At 44.2% G+C, this 24,969-nt stretch overlaps 2 long non-coding RNA genes across 2 annotated transcripts; one reads left to right on the top strand and one right to left on the bottom strand.

Annotated features, from left to right (window-relative positions):
- Positions 1-11,188: 11,188 nt before the first annotated feature.
- LOC121077916 lies at positions 11,189-23,630 on the bottom strand. Its single transcript, XR_005824362.1, has 3 exons — positions 23,508-23,630; positions 23,172-23,411; positions 11,189-11,342 (listed from the first exon to the last, which is right to left on the bottom strand). It is a non-coding gene; the product is annotated as an uncharacterized LOC121077916 (long non-coding RNA).
- On the top strand, positions 15,177-16,463 carry LOC121077917. The gene is made up of 2 exons (XR_005824363.1): positions 15,177-15,562; positions 16,080-16,463. It is a non-coding gene; the product is annotated as an uncharacterized LOC121077917 (long non-coding RNA).
- Positions 23,631-24,969: the final 1,339 nt, after the last annotated feature.

Below are 24,969 nucleotides of genomic sequence, written 5' to 3' on the forward strand. Positions count from 1 at the left end.
GGAGCCGTGCCATTAAGGAGCCGTCCAAGGGCTATAATCAGAGCAAAGCAAGAAAAGAGCCGCCGGGGTAATTAAGGGCTGATGATTAGGCGAAGAGGAAAACTTTAGAAGATCGCGGCTCTGCCTCCTCTCGCCGCCGGCCCGGCCCCTCCCGGCCGTCCCCGGTCTCCCCCCGGCCGCGCCCCCGACGCCCCCCAGGCACCGCCGCGCCCCAGCCCCGCCGCCCCCCTCCCCCTCCCGGGGTCTGCCCGACCCCGGCCGCATCCCCTAAAAACGAGATTTATTTATTTATTTATTTTTCCCGAGGGCACTGTCTGTGTGTATGCTAAGGGTTCTGGACCCTCACTCAGCGAAGAAACGCGGCAGTTTGTTCTTCGCATTTTTACCCCCCAAAAAGTAGGGGGTTGTTTGCGTTTCCTCGGCAGCAGGAGCTGAGCTGAGGGAAAACACGCTGCGGAGGTTAGATCTCTAATTATTATTTTTCCAGCGTCAATTACACACGTGATGAATAGATGAGCTTTAATAAATTAGGGCCACGCAGTCCTTAATTAAGAGGCATATCAGACTAGTACTATGAAAGCGATTCTCTCACTTTTGGGCTTCCTACCAGTGGTATGAATAAAGAGTATCATTTTAAACGCGTTTCTAATTACGGCGTGGATAAAAGCAAATGCATAGTGTTCTTTTCGTAATGATTTTAATCTTACACCGGGCGTTATTTCATGCTGTGCCCGTAACTTTCGCTGTGTTTTTTTAACGTCCAGAAAACGCAGAGTTTGGGATCCGTTTTGGTACTAGTTACAACCGAGGCTTTATAATCCAAAACACTCCGGAAAGGGGGCAGAGCATCCGCCCGGTCTGGGGCTGGGCGCTCAGCTCTGCGCTCCATGCCCTGACTCCAGGGGAGGCTCAGACAAGGCTGCGGGCTTGGTCTTGGACAGCTGCAGGTCTGTGCTGCCTGAGTCTTTTCGGTTATGTCACTTCCACAAAATATGCAGGTTTTCACCAGCTAATGTGGTTCTCGCTTGGTACTCCGACCTTCCCGCTAGTCTATGCAGCAGTCCTGGATGTTCCCAGTCCCCCTAATACAAAGCACGGTGTCCCACTCGCTCCGCAGCTGGGGTGTTTGTGACATTTCCTAGAGGACAGTTTGGAAGCTTTTTGGGACAGGAATTGGTTCTGCTGGGATTTTCTTCGGCCCGTGTTCCTCCAGCCAGTCCAGGCCAGAAAGCACCTTGAATAAGGGGCTGAAATGAGTGAGCTGTGCTGGTCCCAGGGGTCCTCTCCACCCCTTGCAGTCCCCTTCATCCACTCCCCCCCGCCCCCGACAGCCTCTCCAGCCACGACTGCCCCTCGCCAGGTGCCACGCACGACAAATTGGGACCGGGGCAAGTGCTTGTGGCGTGGGAAGAAGAGTGGGAGGATTTGTACGAGAAGCCGAGTTACAAAACCCCACTGATCAGTGGGGCTAATAGTAGGGTTTGCACACTCGTTATTTATTGCTAGCAGTATTACTGCAGACTTCGATCAGTTAAGGATTAAAGCCAGGCAAGATCTGCAAAGAGATATGATGCTTTTCACTAGCCCAACTAAGCCGAATGAGACAGATTACATTTTGAGCAACAGGACCCCGATTCTTTTTTTTTTTTTTTTCATGGGTGAAAATAATAGTTGGTCCCACAAACTTAGGCGTCACTAGCTCTTTCTGCTAACCCCGGTCTCCTTCACCAGAATGCTTCTCTTTGCTGAGAGATACTAGCAGCGACATGCAGTTCCCAGCCCCGGCCTTGCAAGCTCTCCTGCTGCTGTGGGGTTGAGTTTGTCTCTCTTCTCCCCTCCAGCCCCCACCCCACCCCCCTTTCCCTTCCCTTCTCCATGCTTCCTGCACCGTGACAAGTAAATGAGAATTGATGGACATACAAGAACAATGCATGTGTGTCAAGAACAATGCACCGTCCGAGGAAAGCCATTGTGGGGCTGCTGAAAATGCTACAGATAATTATACCGCGCTCCCAAAGTCAATGCCTGCTGGAAGGGCGCCTGGGGAAGCAGAGCTCGCAGGAGGGCAGGTCACGGTGACACCGAGCCGGGGCTCACGTCCCTTGGGTGCCGCTCCTCTCCCAGGCTGCCTGGCTGGGGCCTGGACGCTGTCCCCATGGGTTTGGGGAGCTGTCGTCCTTTGGGAGGTTTGGAGGAAGGAGGGGGACCAAGGGGCAAGCTTCTCAGTGCGTCGTGAAGCAAGGAGCACAAGTCGGCTCGTCCAGCCCGGTTTGGCTGGATTTGGGTGCCACAGGGGTGCTGGGGATTGCAGAGCGTGGCAGGGCTTGCTCATGGCGTTTGCCCTTCTTCAGCGTTAGCCCATAGAGGAGTTTGAGCATTTTTCCCTCAGAAGCCTGAACTTGGAGGTTTCTCTCCTCCCTCACCCCTCCCCTTCTTCATCCTCCTCCTATCAATTAAACATAGGAGAAAGAAGCCCCGCACGGCACTGAATGCCGGGACGGAAAGCTCGCAAGGACAGGGCTTGGAGAAATTTCTGGGAATTCAGGCTTTCCCCGGACCCAGGATTTCAGAGCGAGCGCCCAGCCTCAGACCAGCAGGGAATTGACCCGTCCTGGGGAACCGACGTGAGTCCGGGGTCTGTCCCCCGCGTGGGGGTCCCCTCTGCTTGTCCCCGGGGTGTCCCCGCTCCCGGGGAGGGCGGTCCAAGTCCCGGCCGTCGGGGCTCGACCGTCGGGGCTCGACGGGAGTCGCCCGGTTCTCGGGCCGGCCTCTCCCCGGGGCTGTTTCCCAGCCTCACACCCGTGCGTCCCCCGTCTCCCAGCCTCCCTCAGAAAGCCTGGCAGTGAGCACGGGCGGATCCCAAGGATGCCCCGGGAGCCCCCCGCGCCCCCCTCTCCTCGGCCTCCCCCATCCTCCGGCAGCATCAGCCCCTGCCAGCCGCGGCGGGGCTCTCAGCTGGAGAGGGCCGGGGAGGGAGGGAGGGCAGGGGGAGGAGAGACGTCGCAGACAAACTGAGGCTGTTTTGCAGGCGCCAGGAGCGGGGAGATGAAAGGGAAGCTCCTGGGGGAAGTGGCTGTGCAGTTTGACCGGCTCCAGCAGCAGCAGCAGCAGCGACGGCCCGTCCCGGCCAGCTCCGCCTCCAGCCTCCCCCGCTGCCCCCGGGCTCCGGGCTGCCCCCCGGCCCACCTCCGCCTGCCTCTCCCAGCCCGGGGGCGGAGGGAGGCGACGGGGAGGCACCGCCGCAGCATCCTCGCTCCTCCATCCGAAGGGCCGCGGGCAGCATCCCCACCGCGAAATGCCGCAGCGTAAAGTTTCTGAGAGCTGCCGCTGGTGACTTGTGGGGAGGTCCTTTTTCTGCAGGGAGATCCCCCTCTTACCGGTGTAAATCCGGAGGGAGACGATCCGGATCACCACAGGAATGATGCCCTCCCTGTGGCTCCAGTCCACGCAAAGCACCAGCCCGTGTCCTTCTCAAGGGAATAAAATACCGGCGGGTAGTGGGGAGCGCGTTGTTCTTCGGGAGACACAGCCCCCAAAGCGTTTCCCCTACTTTTAGGATCGAATTGGTTAGTAAGACGTTTTCTAAAGGGGGGCGACTGATTTTTTTTTTTTTTTAATTTATTTTATTTTTTTATAACGAGCCGCCGTGAAGCTGGCGTGTGGAAGTCCTTTAAGAAAGGTCTTTAAGCTAAGGCTTCTGATTTGGCTAGGAAAAAAAAAAAAAAAAAAGGCAGGACAGTGGCATCAGAGTGTGCATCAAGCCTAAGTATTACCCCGAAACGAGGTGCACGCCGAGATAATAAGTAGCAGTTTTGCTGAAATTTTTGTCTCATTGCTTTGCTCCAGATTAGACCTGAAACCAAGAGAAAGGCATTGCGATAATATAAATTATCCATTTATCCCCAGACGCTAGAAAGGAATTAAACGGAGCCAAACATCAGAGCTTCTGAGGGTCAGCTCTGGTTACCGCCGCTTCCATCTAGGTCCTCTTCTTGAGTCTCTTGGACTCCTGTTTCCGAAGCAGTTTTGGTGGACGGAGGAGCCCAGCTCTTAGCTCCGGAGCCAGCTCCCGGGCGGTTCGGGGTGGGGGGGCAAGGCTTCCCCTGAGCATCCTTCGGCCACCCCGGGGGGGCCCCGTCCCGCAGCTGGGGCCAGGGGAGGGCTCAGCCCACCCGGCTCACGCAGCCCGGCTACCGGTGCATAGGGAAGGTGGCTGCGATGAAGCAAAGTTGCACTATATTCCGTGCTGGAAATGGGCAGTAAGTGCAATCACGCGTTATAATTGTCCTCTGTGTCACCCGACAATGGTTCCTATTTATCGCACTGGTGTCATCCACTCGGTAAGACAGTGAGCGTACAATGAACCGTGATTATTGCATAATACGAGCGTCTCCTCTCCCACCCGCCGAGGGTTGTTCTCTTCCTCTCTCTACGCAGGTATTTCAGTTGCGATCAGATATTTATTCTCTCTTTGGCAAGACGCAGGGGATAGCTGGGAGAGATCAGATGTCTCCCTGCTCAGAGCAGTTAGCAGTTTTGCCCTTAAGGACTGAAAACTTTTTTTTTTTTTTTTTTTCCCGAGGTAATAGCTTTTAAATAAACACATGGGAAAGTTTCGCGGGAGGAAAGAGCTGTTTGCGAGGATATATTTACATGCAGAAAAACCGCCATCGAGACGATGGGATGGAGGCTCGCATTTTCGGAGGCGATGCACGGCCCCTGGCTGCGGAGAGGAGCGGGACCGCGGGGGTGCGGGGTGCCGGCTTCTGTGCGCGGCCAGGGGGACCGCGGGTGGGACCCCGGGTCCCAAAGGGTCCCCCTGTGTCCAGGACACAAGGGCCAGACCTTCCTTCCCTCTAAGTGAGTGCAGCCGTCGCTGCTTCCCGAGAGCGCAGAATCTGGCCCCGGGAAGAGAAACCGTGGGCACCTGCTGGCGCCGTGCTGCTGGGAGCTGTCCCGAGCCGACACAGGGGGACACCCCACATCCACTGCCCGAAAATAACGTGGACAAAAAATTAGGGTTTTGCCCCGAGACGGGCGAAGGGGTGGGTGCCCGGCCGGCCACAAGCCCCCGCCCCGTCGGGGGCCGGAGCGGCACGAAATCCCCAGGACTTCGCAAATATCTGGGTTCCTCCCCCCCCTTCTTTTTTTCCTCTTTTTTTTTTTTTTTTTTTTTTTTCCCCGAAAAAAGGGAGAAAGTGATGATCCGTGACCTCCGTTTTTCTTTATCCCGGCCGTTTTTCCGTTCGCAAACGATTTCCATCGAAATTGCTGCAGTGACTTTTAGCTATCGCACACACCTTCCGGCTCGTCTGGGCTAGGAATATCTCAAAACGATCCACTTCAGCGAGAAGAATATGTGTGGAAAAGCTCCTGCATTGATTTAGATTCGAAGACCCGATTATTCCCAGAGACTGCCCACGCACACCCATCTCCCCATATAAACCATAAGCTGAGTTCATTTTCATATGCACTATATGCAGATAAAAAAGTTTTATTTGTCATTTTTCTCACACATTCGTTTTTTCTCCACAAATCCAGGAAACACAAGACGGGATGGGAGATGGAAAATGCACTGAATTATCCCGTGCTCAAACGGAGCTCCTATAAAAATCCTACTATTTATGCAGTACATTCACAGTGTGGGGATGTGTCCAACGCTTGCTGCAAGGCAAATTATGATTATCTGCCCTCTGTTATTTTTTTCCACTTGGCTTCCCGTCTTTATCTTCCAAATCTATCCCGAGTCCTCTGAATTATCAGAATTATCGCAGTTTCGCGATTGATTTTTTTTTTTGTCTCCTGTAGTTGCCGCATCCCAGTTTGATAATCCAGGTTGATATAATAAAACAATCAATAAACTGCTTTTGAGTTACAGACTTAAATTTGTGCAAACTGATGGGTGGAGTGCCGGACTTTGGGATCACCTGGCTGATATCTTTACTTCTCAAACAACATTTATTTAAAGAAGACTTGCATTTCCATCAATTGATTATTATTTTTTTTTTTCCAAGAAAAAAAAAAAGAAATACGATTAAGGACCTTTTTTGTTTTTACTTGGTAGAGTAAAGGCGAGAGAGTGCTCCATGCTAAAGCTGTTTCGGGACTAGGCTGAGTTGTGCCCTATGACTTGGACGAGGGATGCTCTCAACGTGACACAAGCTCCGGCTCTTCCCGCAGCACCGCACCCCGCACCGCGCTCCCGCAAGCGTGGGGCTGTCCTGGAGTCCTCCCGCATGCACCCGCTGTCCCCGGCCGGTCGTGCTGGGCGTGAGCTCACGGCTGGCTGCAATCTGTGATCTGGAGAGAGCTAAAAATCCTCAGCCCAAACGCGCTTTTACACCCAGCCCTGTCCAGCACATTCCCGGCGGTTGCACTTTCTTACCCAGGGCACGGGATGCGCTGGGGTGGGCAGCGGAGGCTGGAGCGAGCACATTCCGCTCCGGATTCCAGCCAGCCCTCCAAGGTTACAGGCATTTTTTTTTCCCCCTTTCCTTTATTTAATTACATTCAGGGTTCTTTCACGGGGTTCGCAATTACTCTGATTGCATTTCGAGCTGATATTAGCTCTGCAGAGAATGCCATCAGGGTCCCGGAAATGTTACGCAGGAGGAGGGGGGGGGTGGGGAATTTATTTGGACGCTCCTAATTCCTCTGCAGATTGTATCGGCTCGCACCCTTTGGGAGGAGGACAGCAATTTTTATTTGTATAAATATATATACATATGTGATGCACGGAGAGTTGTAATAACCAAATCAAATAATATTTTAGAATAATGCAGGTGTTGGAAGGATATTCATATAGCAGATGAAGAAATTAAATCCATATAACAATTTTTTATAGGGTTATTTTGCACAGCCTCTCAGAAATCAGAGATGAGAAGAACCACTAACTCATCCAGTTTAGAGTCCTTCAGTCCCTGCTAGTGTAGCTTTCCCTCGTTCTATACATGTACAGCTGCTCATATAAGCTAGTTAGAAATATCCCAAATTGTGTTGTTTCCATATTTCCTCTTTTGGAGAATACTCCTCTTTCCAATATAAGCACTCTTTCTGGCTATGCACTTAAAAAATACATTTTAAACAACCTCATTTATTGTCTCTAAACTACTATTATTATTATTGTTATTAATTATTATTTTGGTCTAGCTCGAGGTGGTTGCTTGCCAACAGAGGTTCTGGGTAGGGAGCACTTTCAGAGACAGTTTGCCATCAGGCCACCGTAGTCTCTTATATAGGGTTTTGCCTCATGTAACAGACAGTCAGGTTTTGTGTGCTTTTTATTAAAATTCCTCATTTCCTTGTGAGTGCACAATCCCAATTTGTTCCACTGGGAAGTTCCTTGTATATTAGCTCCCCACAGTTCCTCATTTTCAGAAATCTCTGTTTCGCTACAGTTGAATAAGATTTTACTTTTTTATAACACTTGTTTTTTGCAAAGTGGTGTTAACAAGACCACTATGATTAGAGATACTCTCTGTATTTAAGAGTTTGGTTTGTAGCTGGACCTTGATCCTGTCAGTGGCTTGGCATGGGTCAGCCCCCACAACCATGCTACATAACAATGTGGTTCAAAATATTTCAGGATGCAGGCAAACAGCACAGTCTCGATTTCCTGAGCGTTGTGACAATGGCGAAGAAGCACGAGAAACAGAATTCTGTACCAAGCAGAGATATTTTTGCAGTGTCAGGGTGTTTGACTGTGATAACGGTGAGCTCTGGATGTTTAAGGTTCAGTTAATAGAGGTTTTATTTCGTTTGATTTACTCCAGATGGTTCTCAGCCACAACACAGGGACTTAGATAGCAACCAGAGCTCCAACATGCAGGGGTATCTGAGTAATGAATTTTCATTTGGCCCACGACAGATAACAGCCCAGGCAATGCTTGGATCTGTAGCAGTTGGGATTCCAGAGACGTACATTGTACAGGGGGAGGAGAAGGTGAGGGTGAGGGCTGCTGCTCTTTACTTTACTCTTTTCACTGTTGCTCTGTTAAAGCCTGATCTACGTTTGCCAAGAAAACCATCTTAAAATTATGTTAACAATTTTCTAGGCTGCAGATGGATAAATCTCAAACACCTATCAGAATAATTTGGTCATCTTTGTTCTGCTTTGGGGGAACATTCAGTAGTGGTAATGTTGGCTCTGCTTCCCCATTGTCATCAGTTTGGGTCCAACAAAGCCACCCTAGTTATGATTTAACCCATTTCAATTTGAATCAGCCCAAGGTCTAATATGTTAACATAGGCTTTGCATGATCCAAAATTCCCACTAGATCTACTGGAGCATGAGCAGTACTTGCTAAGTTTGCAAACCATCTCTATGCCAGTGTAGAGGACATCAGAAAGTAAAAGTAGCGTTTGTCTCTTTAGAAATTCCATTTGTGCTCTAAATCATACAATTTTATCATTCATACAATCATACAATCATACAAGAAAATGTCTTTCTGTGAACAGCTACCAGTTAGTAATAAAGGAGAATCTGTCAGGAAACCTTGGAGGTAATTGCTAATGGTACGATTAGAGTTATTATTGGTGTGGTAGAATTCAAAGAGGATAATGCAAAAGGCAGATTATGCTCAATAAATATGAAAGTTGCTGATGCCTTCTGGGAAACACTAGAAGCTTTTCTCCATAGCAACTTCTAATAGCAAGTGTAACATTAATGTTGGTGACTACTCCTTTGCTTTCCTTCACTAGCAGAAAGACTAGTGTGTAAAATCAGATTTGGGGGGGGTGGGGGGGTGGGGGGGAGAGAAGTGTATTTTCCTTCTGCAGATCTGTCTGCAGGAAAATGCAGAGTGTTCTCTTTCAAGGTGTTGAATGCCAAGAAAAGCAGCTTCTGCAGGCTACAAACAGCACAGAGCAAATCACGGGGTATAGGTGTCCTTGATTTACCTTCACTATTCCCACTAGTGCTTGGATTCAAATGCAGAACATCACTGCAGGCAATAGCTTGGGCCAAAAGGGTCCTAAAGAAATCAAAGGACTCATTCTTGGTTTTGCATCAGCCCTGGCGTGGGAAGAAAAGCAGATTAGAAGAAGGTAGTAAATGTCCACGTGGAATAATGCTTGTGTGACATGGCATCTGCTGCCCCTTCCTCAGCTCCTTGCCCCTGAGCATGTTCTGCTCTGACCATGACACAGCCAAGCATGGTCCTGTATGCAGAGGTGCACCGTGGCTTTGTGGGGCTGCCTTTCCTCAGATGGGCTCTGTACCCACAAGATGAGCAAGGGAGAAGGAAGAACGGGACAGGGTGAGCAGCAGCAGCCGCACCTGGAAGGAGGGCAGCTTCACCCTCGCTCCTTGTTCAGGATCTCTTCCAAGCAGCCCGTGGCCAGGGAGCAGGCTGTCTCCCCACTTACCTCTGTTGCCCCCACACAGGCTTGAAACGGTGCCTCCAGCCCTGGGCTTGATTCAGCAGATGCTGGAGTGGTGCCTGGGTGAAAACGGAGAAGTTGTGAGCTCCCATCTCACCTTGCTGGTGCCTCCCCTCCCAAGAGAAGCATCTGCCCTGTTTGTCTTGTCCTGCCCTCCTTGAAGCCTGGTTTCACAGCTCATGCCAGCTGTCACTTCCACTGAAGGGGCTGGCTTCACAATCTGTGGAGCAGAAAGGTCCCTTCCAAGTCTTCAGACCCAATGCCACTTCTGTTCCCTTCAATAGAGTTTTCTTCAGTCCTTCTGTTAAGCTGTAAGTTGGCTTTTACATAGCATATCATAAGTTGGCTTTTACATAGCTTATCAGTGGTGCAGGTTGTCCACTGTTGGAGGCAGAGGGATGATGCTAGCACAAGCCCACACAGATGAAGAAAGAACAGAAAGAATTTCCTAGCCACCAAAAAGCACGTTTCTGTCAGAAAGGCAGATCAACTCTTCTCTTTCTCTCTCTTCCTTTCTTCCTTTCTCCTCCCCCCCCGCCCCCGCCCCGTCTTTATTTTTAGGTAAAGGTTTCCAACAACAATATAAAAAACCAGGAGAAACATGAGATCATTCTGTGTTGAGTTTGAGAGAGACAGACACTCCTTCATGTGTGTATTCTCCTGCTTGCTCTGTGCAATCTTTAGGGAGAAGCATAAATACTGAGTAATTTTATTAACTGGCTTTTCTATGGGCTTGTTCAGGCCAATTTTGGATTTTGTAAAACAAATAAACAACTTTTTTTTTTTTTTTAAATCAAGAATGTAAGAAAGTATAAACAGGTAGATATTAAGTTTTCAAATTAAAAGAATTATCTTATGTAATTAAAGTCCTCCCCTCCCCACCTCCCAAATTCTGTTGTGCCAGGAATGAAAAAAGATAAACGCAAATGACAGTAACTTTTTCACTTTCACAATCCAGGCAAAGTGAACTGGTAAGAGGAAAATAATCAGAAAGGGAAAGAAAAGTGATGATTGAAACTCTGTTTTCTTGTGTGCAGGTGTTAATAATAGCTTAAGAATTTATTTTATTTTATTTTATTTTTTGTAGTTTTTAGGGTGGTGTTTCTCCACTGGAGTTTTTGGACTGGTAAAGCAGGCATCTGAGCAATTCTGATCACCAAGTAAAAGGAAAAAAAGAACAAATCATGTTCAAAGAGGGACAACAGAAGCTGATACCATTTTTTTTCAGCTCTAAAATTTACTCTGGATATTTCAAATAATGTCTTTCTGATATTTCTGGAGTGATGTCTTGAAAATATTTTTTTTTTCTCTCTGAAAATGTTTTATTATGCTGAAGATAGCTGATGAGATAAAAGATGGATAGTGCCAGGGTTTCTTTGGTTACCTCCAAACAAACTGTCTTTATATTGTCTGAATTATATCTTCATCAAACAATAACATTCAAAACCTTGAGATCTGATCCCAAACATATTTAAAGTGTGTGTGAGTGTATGTATAACACATATATATATTTGCAATATATTGCAATCTAGCAACTGCTTAGAATAGAATTTCTTATGCTGAGATTCCAAATCATTGCTTAAATTATTCAGACTTAAATTAAAAGCTGGTTAACACAAAGAGAAGAGCATAAAAACATTATTGTCTAACCGTAGTTTTATAAATCAGTGGTTGAAACAGAAACTAAGCTTTGGAGCCCTGACTTCCATTTGATTGAATGACTTCTGAATCACATTTCCCACATCCAAAGCTAGATCTGTCTAAGTTAGTTGCAATTTGCATTTTAAGTCAAAGGAAATGCAATATCCAGTTAAATATACATTTCAATTGAAGTTGGTTGATTCAGTCTTGCCACTTGCAAGTGCTTTGAGCCAGCAGAATTCTCCATGGAGTTTGCAGGAGTGGCATTTAACTTGCATCATATGTGGCAAATTGCTTGGTGCAATTTAAGCAGTATTAACCTAAAGGGAAAAGAAAGGTCTGTCACTTAAATTTGGGCTGACTCCTTTGTACAACGTCGTAATTGGCAACTTTGCTTTCATCCTCCTCTCGTTTGTTTTGTCATATTTGACAACGTACACATTTGAAAATTAATGGGTTAATCACCTGCATAATGGCTCTATACCAAGCGCCAAAAGGATCTTCTTGGATTTTGTTTGCAAGTTTGAATAACCACCTTCATTTACACTGCTGGGAAAACACCTTTATGAAGCAGGCTGGTTTGAGGAAGGAGAGCTACTTTTTTCTCCTTTGAATTCTGGAAATGCTGAAAACAAGGTTTCGTTTTGGATTTTGCTTTTATTTTAACAGCAAAATCAGTCAGAATCCATGTTTATTCACTTCATTGAATCTGTTCTACTTTAAAAATACATATTTTTAAATCAGTTCAATTACAGAGATGGATTAAACACAAAATTTAAGCACACAGACTTTAAATTTTTTTTATTTTTAAGTATGAAACATGACTTTCCAAAACATCGCTAAACACATTGTTATTAAAAAGTGATATTAAAACATGGAAAGAGTCTTGGGAAAAAAAAAAAAAAAAAGAAAAAAGACAGCTTGATGCTTGTGAAAGGGGCATTATTTTAACAATTATTATTATTATTTTTAATTTCCAAGCAGTGTGGTGCAGTGTTTTTATAAAATCTGTTTCACCTTGTGCTGACTGATGGCACAAGCTTCTGGAAACATCTAATTGCAGCTCTTCAGGCTCTGTAGCTTATCAAAACCATTTGAATAGTCACTCCTATACAAATACAGGAGTAATACGATACCCAGCCTTACACCCTCAAACCATAAAGTAAACTTGTTTTTCCATGAAGCAATTAGAAGGATACATTTAGACATATCCTTAAAATAAACATCATAAGCATATCTGAAAACACTGTTTAGTGTTGTAACTTGTGGGTTCTTAGAATCAGTTCACAGTTACTGAAATACCAGAGAAAATATTGATCGATGCATGCAGGGAACATACATGGGAAAGCCAGGGTCATGATCAGATTGAATTTCTGTTCTGGCCCTAATTTTGCGCAAAGATTCCTCTTTTCTGGTTTACAACCCAGGACAGGGTAGGTATCATAATACAGGAAAACTCCTCAATATCTCCCATGCTTCAGGCCCTGGCACATTTATTTGCTTTTCTGTGTACTGTCTTGAACTAATGTTCTTGTTATAAATGTTAATTAACTCATTAATATAACAAAAGACAAAACCCTCCTGATGTCAAATATCTGTTATAAAGCCACTTGTATTTTTCCAATGGCCTCAGCCAGCATTGATTTGGGATCCAGACCTGCAGTGGTCTGTGTCTTCTCAAGGACACACCAGGTGTCCATGGTGCAGACTAGGGGGACGGGAAGCAGACGGGGCTGAGTGTAAGAGCCCTAAGATCATAAAAGTAAGATCATAAGACTAAGACCATATATGTAAGATTGTAACCTGAACACAGCAGCAGCAGGAATAAACATCCACTGCATACAGTGCTATTGCCCAGGGTATGCAAACCTCAAGGCACAACCCTTTTTTGATTGTATCAGCACCCCCCTGTTTCCTCCTTCCACCCCCTTGGTGAAAGCCTTGTCTGCTGTTCAAAGAAACGAGCACAAAAGGGGCAAAATCTGCACCAAAATTTAAAGATAAGCTTCAAAAAGGCAAAGAATCCCAGCCCATTTATTACATCTCCCTGGCCAATCATGCAGCATTTCCACCCCCCTAAACCACTAGTTCTTTTGCTTGCTTATTTGTCTTTTTTCAAGAATTTTCAGATGCCAGTGTAACCACAGGTTTCCTGTCAGAACTGCTACACTGGAACATCTTTCAGTGGATCCAGTGTACTCTGTAGTTTCTGGAGTTTATAACACAGCCATAAAAAACTGCTTGAGGCTGAATTTTGGCATATTAAGTGTCATCACAGAGGTAATTGCTTTTCTTTAAACACCTAGGAAAAAAAAAAAAAAGCAACATCTGAAGTTGCCAAAAGGCTATCATGTCCAAACACCTACACTTCCACAGAAGGTTTTCTTGGCTTTTATTCTAGTCTTTCTTTGCATTTTTTTCCTCTCAGCTGCTTTTGCAATTGAATGTAAGCATCAGAAAACAAGTGAGGTTATTAACCCACAAAAATGTGTCCAGTTAACAGAATGTTAGGAAACACAATGTCTAGGACAACATGTCCTTATTACACCCTTTTCTAACACAACAGCCTTTCGGCTATTAGAGGAATGAGTAAAGCATGGGACTGAGGTTTGAATATGGCCCTTTTATTAATCCATTGTCAGCTCTGACAACAGAAAAACTCTAATTTAGTTTATTACTTTAGTCCTTCAATCTTTGTTACATGTCAGTACATTCAGACTGACACAGATTAGGTCACAAAATAAAACAAGGAAGGATCCACAGTCAATTGTCAGGGGTAGTTGCTTGTCCCTCACAGAAATCTGCAAAAATCTGAGGAAGAGTCACCCCTGAAAAGTGCTCTGGGTTCCTAATTTTGAGAAAGCTTCTGTAACACTGTGAGACAGCCTGAGAGATCCCGACTTTCAATTTGGAAATGGTATAAAAATACTTAGAATTCAATTCACAGTTTCTTTGGCTTATTTAGATATTTGCAAGTCGGAATTGGAAGGTTGTGGGTGAATTAAATAATCTTAAGAAAAGAAAGAAAGAAAAAGAAAGAAAGAAAGAAAGAAAGAAAGAAAGAGAAAGAAAGAAAGAAAAAGAAAAAGAAAGAAACTATTCACTATTCCTGCTATCCTCTTGGTTATGGTCTTAGACTTCTGAAAATTCCTCAGGGCCCAGCCAGTCTCTTCACAGACTTGTCGTGAGGAGTTTTGAACAGCTGAATGACCCCGCTGCTCTCTCTGCAGCCTGTGTTAATCAGTCTTCTTCTGGTTAATTTTGCCTGGCTGTCTCTTTCAAGTACACTTTGGATGTGCTACTGTGGAGCTGCTTTTTGATTTAATATCCCTAGGCTTGCCCTGTTTCCCCAGCCCATGCTAGAGCTCTGGCTGTCTCTGTTGTGCCATTGCACTGCAATACTCAGGTGTCTGGTGCCAGTATTTCATCCCGTCTTACTGATAGATATACTGCTGTCTTTAATTAATTTTTTTCTGAGCATCTCTGTCCATAGCTTTTAGGCTATGATTTGGGGGGATGAAATTCGGGCACTTTACGCAAAGAGGAGTGCAACAGCTGTCATCTCCTTGTGGTTCAGTGAACATTGCCCCTGCTCCTGGCAGCTCTTGCTCTGCTCTTGTTTTCCCTGGGACATCCTACAAGTGTAAGAGCTCCCTTTAGACCCCTGCTAATCCAGCCCGGGCCTCTCTAGTGTTGCTCTTGTTGCATTCTCCATGGTTGTTTGTCTTCTCCAATCCTTAAGAGACGGAGTCGTGGCTCAGGAATGAAGACCACATCAAAAAGATGCACATGAAACCAATACAGTTCTTTCCAAGAACACTGCACGCTTGAATACAACCCTAAACAGTCATACCAATTAACATGCATATTCCAGCATTTCCCATAACTAAGTAAGAACGCCTTAGTCTGTCAGCACTTCAGGAAATTTCATCACCTCACTGTCCACTTCTTTCTGCAACTCATTAAAAAAGCCAACACATTAAATCTCACTGCTCTGCAGCTCTGACAAGAGAACAATCCCTGGGGTTGTCTTGCCTTTGCTCTGGGGGTTACAGTGTACCGGCTGTTACTTGGCTGTTTTAAGCCAAGAACATGCTTTCTCCCTCATCCCGAAATGGTGAGCTACTTTCTGTAGCCACCCACCGTGGAGGAGCCTTTCCTAAAGTCTTATCGAAGTCCCCCGAATGCCTCGCTGCCCTCAAATAAATGATTTCCATTCAAACACATGTGTTTGCCATGACCTGCATTTGAATTTCTCATGAAGAAATATTCGTAGTCAATACACCCATCTGGCCAGGTACCAGGATTACACCACATGGAAGCTATGTCTGTGGTGCAGATAAAGCGATGGCTCAGGCAGGGGACCCGAGGAATTCCCTGCAGTGGACAGACAAGCATGGCAGCTGACGGCTCAGGAGCTGCAAAGCAGAAGTCTCTGAGGAAGGTTTTGATGGAGGGCCAGAGCCAAACAATAAACCCTGCTGCGCTTCAGGAAACCATCAAGGATTGCATGACAGGCCCTGCGTTCATAAGCAGATAGGTAGGTGGAAAGGAAAGGTAATTTTGTGGTTAATGCTGCATAGTCTCACACAGGAAACATGGGTGAATTTTTAAACCATGGACATTGTCCCCAGCTTTAAGTAAGTCATAAAGCCTCTCTGGGTCTGAGGTTGCCATGTATGAAATGGAAACAATTGTATTTTCTTCCTTCTCCTCTTTGTAGCCCAATCCCCTGCCTATTTATATGAGCTGTTATATGTTTGTACAGTACTTAGCACAATGAGATTCTGTTCTTGTCTGAGACCTCAGAGAACTCTGTAACACAAAGGTCGGGTTAATGAGAGAGATAATAAACCTCACTGAAAAAAAAAAAAAAGAGAAAGAAAGAAAGAAAGAAAGAAAGAAAAAGAAAAAGAATTCTTGTCATTTTTGTTGGAATTCCAATAATGACCAGCTCTGAGACTAAACCCCAGGTGACTCATAGAGCAATGAAAACATGCAGCAAGTTTTTCACAGTTGGCCTACAAACTTTTTTTTTTTTTTTTTTCTTTTAACAGCGGCAGCAGCAGTGCACTTTCCAAAGATCACAAATCCCCTGCTTTCTGAAAGTGGAAAAGAAAAAGACACCGTCTTCAGTGTAATTTGACACTTCCAATTTTTGACATTAAGCTTTTCTTCTTTTGGGGGTTATTTGATATTCTGCAAGTGCTTCCGAGATGAATAATGCCAGAAAAGTGCTCTCATCTCACGACACAAAACTCGGTGTTGCACCCTAGTAAAACATGACGTTTCTTGCAGGGACGAGTCTCCCACCTCACTGCATGGTTTGGAATTGGCCAGCCGTTGCAATCCCCCTCCGGCAGGTTTTCTCATCCTTTGTTGGGAGCAAGTTTTGACAACAGCAATGCTAATTGATTAAACGTTCTAATCAGAGATTACAGCTAAAAGAGAGATAACATTTTCATTTCTTTGTGTCTTTAAGAACATTAGTCTGTAAGGATCTAGCCACTTTGGCTGGGGAACTATATCAAGCTGTATTAATCAACTTTTTTTTTTTTTTTTTTCCGAATCCCTGTTGTCAGGTATTAAAAAAGCTCATTCAGAATTATTTACCATACCTCTTTTGCTGGGACTCAGGTGGAGGGAATTCTCTTTAAAAAGCTTTTGTGTCTTCTATTTTCCTTCTTCTTTTGTCATCTTTACATTTAAAGCCAGCTGGTATTCACAATAGGTATTTGGAAGTGTAAACACTCTCATCGAAGAAAATTATATAGGTTAAGGTATGACTAAAATACTGGTGGTGAAAGGGGCTATGGCTGGAACTAACATTTTCACAATTATTTAACTTACCTACAAACAGACTGACAGAATGCAAACATAAACTGCACCTTGAAGAATCATCCTGCTCTGAGATAGAACAGAATATTCTGAAGTAATCTATGGCAGTTAATTTATTTTTTTCTTTAAAACCTTTCCAAAGACTGTAAACTAAGGTGCATTATAGGCACAACACTTTGAGTATGAATACATGCTTTTTCAGATTGAATTAAATGGTTCAATGGATGAGTGAATGGGTGAGGAACTCCTGCAATCACAACCTGCTTCTGAAACTGATTTTCTGCAGGCCTTGGGCAAGGCACCTCTACTGCTCAAATATCATCACGAAGAGAGAGTGTTATGTTTACTAGTGGGGAGACCTAGTGGGGAGACTGCTGGAAGTGCAGTTTGCAGAGAGAGCTGGTTTCCTCAAGTCCTCTGAATAATTTATGTTTTCAGTTTCACAGTAAAATATTTGAATGAAGTGGAACTTTTGTAGGATTTCATTAATGTAATTAGATGCTCAGCAGTGGTTGATACTCAGATTAGTTTTTAGATACTGATGCTGCTAGTCATATAATACTGTCATTTTTGTAATTTAACCCAGCTGTTAACTCTCCTCCTAAAAAAGGGCCAAGATTACACGATTAGAGAAAATCTTGTAGTCCAACTATGTTAGCACAAAAACTCTTCAGGAATGTAACAAGGCAGAAGATAACACAAACATAAAAATACGCTTGTGAATAGGAAGGGTAATATGCAGGGCTAGATTTTGATCTTTATTAGACTAGTGTAAATCTGGAGTAGCTCCATAGACCTCAGTTGAGTTGCTTTGACCTTGCAGCAGATTGCAGATACACAATGTAAATCACCAAGAAGATAGCTTTATATCTTTACGAGGAGAGGTGGGTTATAAATACATGCAGATATTTACGCAAACATACATGGCATGGAAACATCCCAATGGTTGTTTTTATATGAACATGTCCAATGTTGTTTAATGCAACCACCAACTCTGACGCCTCTACAGTGATGTCTTCACCCTCTTGACCTCAGAGGCTGTACAATACTCCTAAGAAGTTAAACTTTAAGTAATAACAAAGGGATTTTTGATAGATTTTTTTTTCTTTTCTGGAAATGTGCTAGGAGAGAATACATATGCAAAGCATCAAATATATAAACTACATGTGAAACCAATATGTTGGTATAATTCTTTCTTTCTTACTGATGACTTATTATCTCTCTTTTTTTTTTTTTCTCATGCCATCTAATCAGAAAGAAATCAAGCCTGATGTTTGCACTTGTGCTCTCATGCATTGACTGTAGTGATAATTCATATTATCTTTTTATTTTTTTTAGCATTTTTTTCCATCCATTGTTAAGAGCCTGGATCTCCATAAGGAGATCTCCATAATGTCCATTAACTCAAGGTTTCCTTCCTGGTCAGAGACACTCTTTTCTCTGTGTAGGGTCCGTCGTATGAGTATTTCTCATGACAGAGGGCATGGTCATCCTGCTGCCCCCAGTGTCTACTGCTTCAGCAATGCTCTGAGGCTTAAAGAAACAGATGAGCCAGGAAAAATCAAATTGCTGTATGAGTATTTATTGCCAAGAGAGAGGAGACCTTGGATATGTGATTATGACTGTTTGTTTGGTTTGTTTGTTTGTTTTAAATCTGTTTGCCCCAGATTTGAAATATTGACATTCCTGAAAGCTTGGCTATGCCTCAAGCTTCTACTGTCTGTCCTGAAGATGAGCTATTGCCCAAAGATCACATACATACTTGAATGAACACCTTCTTCAATTTTCCATTTCTGCAGTGTCCTGAGGAAGATATCTGTCTGGCCAGGAGCCTCACCTCTCTCTTCTATTTCTCTGTTTGCTAGGAAGAACACTATATTTGATGGTTTTTAAAAATTATTATTATTATTTTATTTTATTTATTTTTATTTTTATTTTTCTGGCTCCTGAGCAACTACTTTTGCTTTTCTGTGTTCACAGGCCACTTTGTTATGAGGATAGTATGGGTTTGCAGCACGAACAGTGGCTGCAGATGATACTCCTCCACTCCCTTTTCTCACTCTTTTTAAAGTGCTTTTCTAGGTTGTGTGGTAGATTCAGAGAGGGTGTAGAAGGAAACCTAGCACTCCCATTAACTACCAGCTTGTTACCCCCAGCATCTTTGGTGTTCAGTGCTTCACAGGAGATCTCCTGCAGATGGGCAGCAGTGGTGGGTGTTGCATATTTGGGTTAGTGAAAAAACATGAGAATCTATGAGATGGGCTTCTCTGGAAATGTGGCTGAGATCAACTTTTTCTTACAATTTTCCCAATTTCATTAGATAAACATTGATCAGATCCTCCCTGAGTCTTCTCTCATCTGGGCTGAACAGGCCCAGCTCCCTCAGCCTTTCCTCATGTGAGAGAAGCTCCCATCCCATCACTTTGACTGCTCTCTGCTAGACTCCCTCCAAGAGCTCCAGGTCCCCCTCGCACTGGAGGGTCTGGAGCTGGGCACTGCACTCCAGGTGAGGCCTCATCAGGGCTGACCAGTGGGGGAGGATCGCCTCCCTGACCTGCTGGCCATGTTTTTCCTAATGCAGCCCAGGATACCAGCAGCCTTCTTGGCCCAGCACTGGCTCGTGGTCAACTTGGTGCCCATTGGGACCCCCAGGTCCTTCTCTGCAGAGCTGCTCTCCAGCAGGTCAGCCCCAAGCCTGTCCTGGTGGTGGAGGTTATTCCTCCCCAGGACTCTGCACTTGCTTTTGTTGAATTTCAAGAGGTTCCTCTCTGCCCATCTCTCCAGCCTGTCCAGGTCCCTCTGAATGGCAGCACAGCCTTCTTGTGGATCAGCCACTCCTCCTGGTTTTGTGCCACCAGCAAACTCACTGAGGAAGCACTGTACCCCTTCATTCAAGACACTGGTAAATGAATTAAACAAGACTGGACCCGGTACTGACCCCCGGCCTCCAGCTACACTGTGCCACGGAGCACAAACCTCTGAGACCTGCAGTTCAGCCACTTCTCAATCCACCTCACCGTCCACTCCTCAAGCCTGCACTTCCTAAGCTTGCTTATGAGGATATTATAACGGGAGACAGCGTCAAAAGCCTTGCTGAAGTCCAGGTAGACAGTATCCACTGCTCTCCCCTCATCTATCTAGCCAGTTGTCCCATCACAGAATGCAACAATCAGGTTGGTTAAGCATGATTTCCCTTTGGTGAATCCATGCTGACTACACCTGATCACCTTCTTGTTTTCCACATGCTTAGAGATGGCCTCCAGGATAAGCTGTTCCATCAGCTTCCCAGGGACTGAGGTGGGAATCTATGCATGCAGTTTGGGTTTTCTGTAGAATTAATAACTAATATTAATAATTATAATATAGACAAGAAGGAAGTAATGGGAACCTTTTTGTCCCTATAGTAAAGACAGACTGTGTGGAGGAAGCTGTCTGCTGTGTAACTTCTTGACAAATTGTGGTAGAGCTATTCTGTCCTCCTATAAATTCATTTCTTCTTCATCCTTGTGTCTTTTTTTCCCAGGCAACAAAAAAAAGCTTTTTTTTTTTTTTACCACTTCTGATTAATGCCCTTCTCAGTACCCTCCTACCCTCTTTGAGTTTTTCATTTTAATGGCACACAGCTCAGATTTTCTTTTTCCTAGGGGAAATAAGGCTACTCTTGGAAGCTACCTCCACACCATTCGTGCAGAGTATTTCCTAGGGTGAGTTAAGGGCAAAATCTCCACAACATTATTGCACCAGGTTTGTCATCTCACATTTCATAAATCTTTGAAAATAAGCTCCTGAAAAGCAGGGATAAAGTGACATTTGGGAATGGAGTAAAATCACAACCTAAACGTGAACTCCAGCTATGGTTGGGAGTTGGGTTACCAGCTCCTCCATCTATTAAGAATGGCTTAAAGCTGTTTTGGAGCTGTTTGCTTAGCCCTGTTACGAACACAAGGGTTGAACTCCTGGCCCCCTCCCTCATAAATAAACTGATGTCCAGGCCGAAGTCAGATGCCCATCTTTTCTTGAAGCGACATCTACAGCTCACATCCGAAAAAATCTCCAGGGTGAGGAGGGTTAAGAAACATAAATCTTGGAAAATAGTTTATTAATACTATGATAGAAGCTCATGCCTATGAAAGTCAGCAGGATGGATTAGGCTGCCTGTGTGTACAGTAAGAAGGGTTTTTTTTCCCTTCCTCCCCCCGCCCCTTTTTAATTAGAACCAGATTTAGAAAGTGGGACTTTCCTGAATAATCAGCCACAGTAAACCTTTAATCTCAGTCACCTCCGTGAGAAAAGAATAGGAAATCGATGTGCAGAAAGAGGGGGGGGGCATAAATGAAGGGAACGGCAAAGGAAGGACAGGTCACTGAATTCACCCTTCTAAGACTATCGTTATTATTTTGCATATGTGGATGTGTTTTATACAGCCCAAAGAGGCTTTCCCTGGAGTATTCTCCACTGAGAGATATCGGGAGCCAGAGAACAGGGATGCGGAGTCACAGATACAGAGTTGGCTGAAACCTTTTCCTATTAAAAAAAATCATATTTGGTTTGGGTTTCCTTTTCATAAAATTGGTATGTGCGAAGCCGAACTCTTTTTTTTTTCAAAATAAAATAAAATAAAATAAAAGTGGTCCCAGGGGAAAAAGAAGTACGAGCAGTTCTGGGTGCTGGTCTGTGTCCCGGAGAGCTGTTCTGGATCCTGCTGCTGCTCTCTGGGTGTGTCCCAGGCTGAGCCACATCCCTGCATGGGACCACAATTACTCTGGTTTTAAAACAGGGCTCACGATAACTGAAACCCTCTGCAAAGTACCTGGAGGTCCAGTAGTAAAGCAAAAGAAAACAAAGCAAAAAAAACAAAACAAAACAACAACCAAAGGGGGAGAAAAAAAAAAAAAAAGGAAACAAAATAGAAAACCCACAGCATTGAAAATGTTGGTAGCAATAATATAGCAATAATACCTCTTAGTGCCTCTGGTCTACATAGACGGACAGGCTGCCTTCATACTGATGCCTTGTTTGTTTTTCCCACCCTTAGCAGTGCTTCAGCAAGAGATCTGTGCCCTTCTTAACTCTGTCTTTGAATTTCACCTCCAATGTTTCACCATAATTAAAACTGTGTTTGCTACAAGCCATGACTTGCATCATTAAGCCAATGGGTCTTTTAGATGTTGTTTTCCATCCCAAACCATAGACTCTGTAACCCTGGCCTGCTTGATCCTGTTACTCCATAAATTGTAACAAATTCAATTGTGGAAACGCTCATAATAGCCCAAGGAAAGAGATAAGCCCACATTTTCAAATGGCTTGAAATTGTTTGAGCAGCAGAATAATATGTATCTTTGTCACAGCAACTTTTACATTTTTTTTTTACTTATCCTTTGTCCATTTAGCTTTTGCTCATGGGCAAAGGTGTGAGTTTTGCCTTGACTGACAATCCCTCTAGGTTAACATTTTCCTTCTTCAAAGTGTTGATAAAGCACATGGTTGTGGCATGGACTTCTTCAGTCTTTAATGACATCCTTTCTTCCTCTGGGATCTGCTGAGTATGCTGTCTAACTGTACACTGCATTTCCTGTATATTTCTGTAGATTAGTTGTTTTTCAGCCTGTGGGAATCCCCCAAGCTCCTCTGACTGCAGCCGACGAGCACCACTTTTTGCAGATCCAATGTCATGCTTCCCAGTTGTTCCACATTCTAAATAATTGACTTATTAAGCACGACATTTTGCAGAAATAAACTGATGATGAGCTGCCGCTGAAAGCGTCCTCTGTGAAAGCGCAGGCCCATTGTCAGGGACAGTAGAAGTCCAATGAGGCACACATTAGCACCAGAACTGGCAACAGAACAAAGCTGGTTTTGGACCCTACTTCAATCATTTCCACTTGGAAACCCCCCAAAGCCAATAAAGCAAATATGTTAATATGATTAGCTTGAAACAATCCAAGAAAATGGTTTGTTTATACATCTTGGCACAGCTTTTGACAAGTGTATAAGATAAATCAGAATAAATTTACTTTAGTGAATGGGTGTGAAGTGCTCAATTTACTTAGTGCTGGGACTACATCTGACTATGAGCAAGAAAAAATGGATCCTGCTCCACACTAATTTTATGAGCAGAAAAATAGGTCACTTTTTTTACTCAGTTTATTCACAAGAAATGCTCTTCATTTATTCACTTAGCACCATTTGACCTGATAACTGTCTAGTAAAACAAACCCATAAAGGGAGAAAAATTACTCATATGGAATTAAATTGCTCATCATTAGTAGCCACTGATTCTTCTAGATTAGGACTGATCTGTGATTTCTTACCTCAAAAACCGCTTTTCATCTCTAGACATCAAAGTGTGCAGTACTCTTGAATAAATGGTGGTAGAGTTTTTGAAAAGAGGAGACAGACATACTACAGAAATGAAGAGCTGTTTGTTTCTCTCGGGTTTATCTTCTAAGGTAGACAAAGAACCACCACTTGAACTCATCTGACTTGATTCCAGCCCTGTGCTTAATCCTTTATGACAGTGATTTCCCCCCCTTTCCTAAACAGAGGTGAGCCTGTGGAGCAGAAAAATTAAGATATTTCAGTCTCACACATACACTACATATTTTTCTTAACCCTCTCTCCCCTTTTTGTAGGGCAAGAATACTTACGATAGGTGACTTTGGCTCCTTAATTTGCTTCTCTTCTCATTTCTTCCAGTTTTCATTTGAAAACAAAACAGCATTTATCATCTGAGAAATATCAGAGAATTTCTAAACATAACTGTTTGTATGAGATTTTACAGGTAAGTTTTGAAGGTCTGAGGTGGATAAGCTTCCAGCCTCACAGAAATTTGACTCTAGTATTTGTAATGCCTTTTTTTTTAAAGTTTCTCAGCCTGTAGGAAGCATTGAAATTAATATAGGCTTGCACTGTAGCTCTGCTAGGTGTATTTTCTCCAAATAGAATGTGTACCATGTTAACATTCTTCAGTGTTGTAATATATATATATTTTTTTCCAGTGAGAATTAACTCATCAGCTGCGAAGTAGGATAGAATTTGTTCATAAATCATTTTGCGGCAGGCTAAAGTTTGACACACTGTACGTAAACATTTTCTTTGGGAAAAAATGACAAATATATTGTCATTTTTTTTCCCCTTTAGGACAAGGTCTCTGAAGTCTACTGTTTATGGCTAAAAACAAATTTCTCCAAATTACCTTACACTGTGCTATTACATTGTTAAGGCAAACAATCATTGCGAGGTTGAGAGCTGCAGCCAGATCAATACTGGGACAATTTCAAAATTTGGCAAGGAATTAACTGGAAATTCAGATTTTTTGCTTTGCTCCTGTATCAAGCTGTCTCTTTCTCACCTACAGAATTTTCAGGATTATGACCTGACCTTGAAAACCCTCCAGATGTGGGTGAGTTCTGTTGCTGGGGAGAGCTTGCTAGATTCACCCTGGAGAGGCTGCACAACAATTCTCTTGCTTGTATTTCAAATCTCCCTCACTGTGGCAATGCTGTTGATTTGCTATTGCGGCTGAAAATTTTTGAGTAGTGACTCATCACCGCTCGAGCAATATGCTACATTTGATCATGCTTTTTAGCAAGCAATTAGGAGGTGTATGCGAAAATAATTTGTACGTTTGTCTGTTTGTTGTTTGTCTCCGGCTCTTCTGTAATCAGTTACCACCCTCCCTTCCGCTGCGGGCAGGAGGGGCCCAAGAAATTCGGCTGTGGTCCCTCTGGGCAGGCTGTGCTTGAGCTCGGAGGTGCCTGGGTCTCAGTGTGTGCTCTGGGGAGATGGGAGAGGGTTCTTCTGAGCTGTCATGCTGCTACTTGTCCTCTTCCCCAACGAAAATGCTCTCCACTAACAATTACCACATCGCTGCAAACAGACTGAGGAGAGACATGATGTAAAAATTAAATTACTTAAAACATTTTTTGGGCTAACACTTGGCTTTATATAAACTCAGAGACAATCCTATAAGGCACTCAGGGCAGATTATAGGTTTGGGCAAAGCTAGAAAATTGCTGCCATTATATTGTTATTATTAACACCTTGTAATTAGCCCTAAGGAATCCTGAAGTTCTCTCTCCTGATTTGGCTTTAATGAAGGAAAATTGC

The sequence above is a fragment of the Cygnus olor genome, chromosome 14 (genome assembly GCF_009769625.2).
Source record: "Cygnus olor isolate bCygOlo1 chromosome 14, bCygOlo1.pri.v2, whole genome shotgun sequence".
NCBI lineage: Eukaryota > Metazoa > Chordata > Aves > Anseriformes > Anatidae > Cygnus > Cygnus olor.